This window comes from Rhinolophus sinicus, chromosome X, assembly GCF_036562045.2.
Source record: "Rhinolophus sinicus isolate RSC01 chromosome X, ASM3656204v1, whole genome shotgun sequence".
Classification (NCBI taxonomy): Eukaryota; Metazoa; Chordata; class Mammalia; order Chiroptera; family Rhinolophidae; genus Rhinolophus; species Rhinolophus sinicus.
In genome coordinates this window covers 70,612,998-70,619,404 of record NC_133768.1, presented here as the reverse complement: position 1 = coordinate 70,619,404, position 6,407 = coordinate 70,612,998, and positions in this window count along the sequence as shown.

The window sequence follows — 6,407 nt, the reverse complement described above, 5'->3', positions numbered from 1 at the left end:
AACCTTAATAACACTAACAAACAGTGATGTAACAAGGATAGGGCAGTGGAGCAACTGCTCAGGCGCAAAGAATAGGGGGTGTATTTTCTTCAGAGAATTTAAAAACAATAATAAAATTGACTAAAAGTCAGTTTGCTTTTTATTATCACCACATGCCATCATTTCTAAACAAGCTAGTGGTAAAATCTCCTCATGAGACAGATAGCTCCCACTGCCCTCTCCTTTCAGTATTCCTCTGCTAACAAATAATCAATTTCATAACCAGGTGGGGCAAATGCAATTCCTATCAGTTGATTTCAACGGTAATTTCTTTTTTTTAATGTTTAAGAGTTTAATAAACATTTTGCTTTTTCTTTATTTAATTTATTGGGGTGACAGTTGTTAGTAAAATTACATAGATTTCAGGTGTACAATTCTGTATTACATCATCTATAAATCCCATTGTGTGTTCACCACCCAGAGCCAGTTCTCCTTCCATCACCATATATTTGATCCCCCTTATTCTGATCTCCTACCCCACACACCCCTTACCCTCTGGCAACCACTAAACTATTGTCTGTGTCTATGAGTTTCTGTTTCTCATTTGTTTGTCTTGTTCTTTTGTTATTTTTGGTTTATATACCACAGATCAGTGAAATCACATGGTTCTCTGCTTTTTCTGTCTGACTTCTTTCGCTCAGCATTACACTATCAAGATCCATCTGTGGGGGCAGAGCCCCAGAAAGTAGTTTCCAGGCTCTCGGCCTCACATAGAAAGGTGTTGGCTCAGGTAGTAAATGGCCAACTGTGATTGCATGGCCATCAGCTGTGGCTAGTTGGCCGTCAGCTGTAACCAGTGAGCCATTGGGCACTAATATAACTGCTGTGGCTACGCTAGCAGAGAGAAGGAGAAGAGAGAAAGAATGGGGGCTAGCAAGAAGATGGCGGCTGGGCTGGCAAGCGTGGATGGCGGTTTGCGGACAGTGTGGATCCAGCCTCCAGTGAGAGTATAGTGCCGCCAGAGAGAATATAGTGGTATGACTCCCCTTCCTATGGCTCCGTGGGTGTTCCTTTTTGGCCTCACCATAACCTGCGTTCTTGTATGGGGAGCGGGAGCAGAGACCCTGCAGGCCTCCCTGCATGACAAATGGCGTAGCGAGCAGGGTCTCCGCATGACAAATGGCGCAGCGAGCAGGGTCTCCCGCATGACACCATCCATGTTGTCACAAATGTTCCTATATCATCTTTTCTTACGGCCAAATAGTATCATATTTTATTACCGCCAAATAGTATTTTTTGAGGAACCTCCACACTGCTTTCCATAACAGCTGCACCAGTCTGCATTCCCACCAACAGTGTATGAGGGTTCCTTTTTCTCCACAGCCTCTCCAAAACTTGTTACTATTTGTCTTGTTGATGATAGCCATTCTGACTGGGGTGAGGTGATATCTCATTGTGGTTTTTATTTGCATTTCTCTGATGATTAGTGATGTTGAGCATTTTTTCATATGTCTATTTGCCATTTGTATGTCCTCTTTGGAGAAATGTCTCTTCAGGTCCTCTGCCCGTTTTTCAATTGGGTTGTTTGTTTTTTTGTTGTTGAGTTGCATGAGTTCCTTGTATATTCTGGATATTAGCCCTTTATCAGAGACACTGTTTGCAAAAATCTTCTCCCATTCAGTTGGTGGCCTCTTTATTTTGTCGATAGTTACTTTTGCTGTGCGAAGCTTTTACGTTTCATATAGTCCCGTTCGTTTATTTTAGCTTTTACTTCCATTGCCTTTGGAGACAAATTCACAAAATGCTCTTTGAACCCAAGGTCCAAAAGTTTAGTACCTATGTTTTCTTCTATGCAGTTTATTGTGTCAGGTCTTATGCTTAAGTCTTTGATCAATTTTGAATTAGTTTTGGTACATGGTGACTAATAGCAGTCCAGTTTCATTCTTTTGTACATGGCTATCCAATTCTCCCAGCAACATTTATTGAAGAAGTTGTCTTTCCGCCATTGTATGTTTTTAGCTTCTTTGTCAAAATTTATCTGTCCATATTTATGTGGTTTTATTTCTGGGTTCTCAATTCTATTCCATTGGACTATGTGTCTGTTTTTCTGCCAATACCATGCTGTTTTGATTATTGTAGCCCTGTAGTACAAGCTAAAGTCAGGAAGTGTGATACCTCCATTATTGTTCTTTATTCTTAAGATTGCTTTGGCTATTCGGGGTCTTTTGTGGTTCCAAACAAATCTGATGATTTTTTGTTCTATTTCCTCGAAAAATGTCATTGGGATTTTGATGGGGATTGCATTGAATCTGTATATTGCTTTGGGTAATATGGCCATTTTAACTATGTTGATTCTTCCAATCCATGAGCACGGAATGTCTTTCCATTTCTTTGTGTCTTCTTCAATTTCTTTCAAAAATGTCTTATAGTTTTCAGCATATAGGTCTTTCACATCCTTGGTTAAGTTTATTCCTAGGTATTTTATTCTTTTTGCTGCAATTGCAAAAGGAATTGTTTTTTGTATTTCTTTTTCTGAGATTTCATTGTTAGTATATAGGAAGGCAATGGACTTTTGTGCGTTGATTTTGTAGCCAGCAACTTTACTGTATTCGTTGATTGTTTCTAATAGCTTTTTGGTGGAGTCTTTAGGGTTTTCTATATATAGCATCATGTCATCTGCAAAGAGTGATAATTTAACTTCTTCAGTCCCAATTTGGATGCCTTTTATTTCTTTCTCTTGCCTGATTGCTCTGGCAAGGACTTCCAACACTATGTTGAAAAGCAGAGGTGATAGGGGACAGCCCTGTCGTGTTCCTGAACGTAGAGCAAAGGGCTTCAGTTTTTCACCATTAATTATGAGATTAGCAGAGGGCTTGTCATATATGGCCTTTATTATGTTAAGGTATTTTCCTTCTATACCAATTTATTAAGTGTTTTAATCATAAATGGATGTTGTATCTTGTCAAATGCTTTTTCTGCATCAATTGATATAATCACATGATTTTTGTCCTTTATTTTGTTTATGTGATGTATCACATTGATGGATTTGCGTATGTTGAACCATCCTTGTGCCCCGGGATGAACCCCACTTGGTCGTGATGAATAATCTTTTTAATGCATTGTTGTATTCAATTTGCTAGAATTTTATTTAGGATTTTTGCATCAGTATTCATCAGAGATATTGGTCTGTAGTTTTCTTTTTGTGCTGTCCTTACCAGGTTTTGGTATCAGGGTAATGTTGGCCTCATAAAATGAGTTAGGGAGTACTGTCTCTTCTTCAATTTTTTGGAAGAGTTTGAGCAGGATTGGTATTAGATCCTCTTTGAAGGTTTGGTAGAATTCACTAGTGAAGCCATCTGGTCCCGGACTTTTGCTTTTGGGAAGGTTTTGGATGACTGATTCAATTTCGTTACTGGTGATCAGTCTGTTTAGATTTTCCAGTTCTTCATGGTTCAGCCTTGAAAGGCTATATGTTTCTAAGAACTTGTCCATTTCTTCTAGGTTGTTGAATTTGGTGGCATATAGTCCTTCATAGTATTCTTGGATGATCCTTTGTATTTCTGTGGTGTCCGTGATAACTTCCCCTTTTTCGTTTCTGATTTTGTTAATTAGTGTCTTCTCTCTTTTATCTTAGTGGGTCTAGACAAGGGTTTGTCAATTTTGTTAATCATTTCAAACAAGCAGCTCTTTGTCACTTTAATTTTTCTATTGTCTTTTTGTTCTCTATTTCATTTAGTTCTGCCCTGATTTTTGTTATTTCCTTTCTTCTGCTGACCTTGGGTTTTACTTGTTCTTCTTTTTCTAGTTCTTTAAGGTGTAACATGAGGTTATTTATTTGGGAGTTTTCTTGTTTCTTGAGATAGGCCTGTAATGAGATAAATTTCCCTCTTAAAACTGCTTTTGCTGCATCCCAAAAATTTTGGTAGGATGTATTTTCATTGTCATTTGTTTCTATGTATCTTTTGATCTCTCCTCTAATTTCTTCTTTGACCCAGTCCTTCTTTAAAAGTATGTTGTTTAATCTCCATGTATTTGTGTTTTTTCCTGCTTTCTTTTTACAGTTGATATCCAATTTCAAAGCCTTGTGATCAGAGAATATGCTTGGTATGATTTCAATCTTCTTAAATTTGTTGAGACTGATTTTATGTCCCAATATATGGTCTATCCTTGAGAATGTTCCATGTACACTAGAAAAGAATGTATAGTCTGATGTTTTAGGATGAAGTGCTCTATAAATGTCAATTATGTCCATTTCATCTAATGTGTCATTTAGGGCTACTATTTCATTATTTATTTTCTGTTTGGATGATCTATCCATAGCTGTCAATGATGTATTTAAGTCCCCTAGTATAATTGTGTTTTGGTCAATTTCTCCCTTTAGTTCTGTTAGTAGTTGCTTGGTATATTTTGGTGCTCCCTGATTGGGGGCATAAATATTGATGACTGTTATGTCTTCTTGTTGTACAGTCACCTTCACCATTATGAAATGTCCATCTTTGTCTCTTGTTATCTTTTTCACCTTGAAGTCTGTTTCATCTGATATCATTATGGCTACACCTGATTTTCTCTGGGTACCATTTGCTTGGAGTGTCAATTTCCACCCTTTCACTTTGAGTCTATGCTTGTCCTTGTAGCTGAGATGTGTCTCTTGGAGACAGCATATGGTTGGGTTTAGTTTTTGATCCAATCTGCTACTCTGTGCCTTTTTATTGGTGAGTTCAGTCCATTTACATTTAGGGTGATTATTGATATGTGAGGATTTCCTGTCATTCTATCTTTAGTTTTCTGGTAAGGCTGTGTCTCCATTGTTTCTTTGCCTTTTTGTTGTTGTCTGTTATTTCTGTGTGGTGGTATTCTATGATGTTTCCCTCTGTTTCTTCTTTTATTGCACTATATATTTCAGTTCTGGATTTATTTTGAGTGGTTACCTTTAAGTTTATGTAAAAGAAAGTTTGATATTTAAAGTATTCCATTTTCTTCAGCACGCTTACTTTCTCCATTCCCATATTCCGGTTCAAGCCTTTACTCTCCCCCCCCTTTTTTTTTTTTTTGGTTGCCACAAATTGTCCCTTTTGATGGTGGTCGAATAGCCTCTTTTAGTATTTCTTGTAGTGCAGGTCGTGTATTAGAAAATTCCCTCAGCTTCTGTATGTCTGGGAAGGTCTTTATTCCTCCTTCATATCTAAAGGATATGTTTGCTGGATATATTATTCTTTTTTTCATTAAATTTATTGGGGTGACAATTGTTAGTAAAATTACATAGATTTCAGGTGTACAATTCTGTATTACATCATCTATAAATCCCATTGTGTGTTCATCACCCAGAGTCAGTTCTCCTGCCATCACCATAGATTTGATCCCCCTTACCCTCATCTACCACTTCCCTTCCCCTTACCCTCTGGTAACCACTAAACTATTGTCTGTGTCTATGAGTTTTTGTTTCCTCATTTGTTTGTCTTGTTCCTTTGTTGTTTTCAGTTTTATATGCCACATATCAATGAAATCATATGGTTCTCGACTTTTTCTGTCTGACTTATTTCGCTTAGCATTATACTCTCAAGATCCATTCATGTTGTCAGAAATGGCATTATTTCATAAGAAGAACACACTTTTTGATAAGATATGCAGAAATAAGTACACCTAAAATAATCACTAATTTTAATGTGCTAGCTTAGACAGCTGCAAGGGATTTAACAAGTACAATCAAGAGTAGAAGCCCTGGTTAAAAAAAAACAAAAAAAAAAAAAAAAACTTCACTTTGAGCTTGAACCATAGAGAATTGTACAAGATTCAGGATGAAATGGAAGTAAACAGCTTTCACACAGATTATGGCTCAGCTCTGAGTCATTTTGGTGACCTAGAAAATTTCAATCCTAATATTGGATTAAACCATTCTGAGTAATATTCTACTCACAGCTCTGCTGCTTATTACAGTAAGCGGTCTCACCTTGCCTGTGGTGGTTAAATGCTGCCCCTTGCTATCTGCCACACTTTGATGCCATCATTCGCATTGAAATAAAGGAGCCCATTTCGGTAGTGGATCTCCCACCTTCGTCTCCAAACTGCAGAGGATAGCCATTATAGTGATTATTTTAAACCACTTTTCTGAATGAAATACAACACACTCAGAAAAGTACATGAATACACATGCAAAACTCCTAACAAAATATTAGCAAATCAAACCCAACAGTGTATAGAAAACACAATATATCATATCCAAATTGAATTTATCGCAAGTATGCAAGAATTGTTTAATATTAGAAAATCCATAAAGGCACCTTATTATATTAATGGATTAATATGAAAAACCACATGACCATAAAAAATGAAAACCATTTGTAAAATAATCCTAAAGTTAGCATTACCTAAAATGAGCAAATATTGAAAACATTCTCTTTAAAACCAGAAACAAGACAAGAAAATTAATT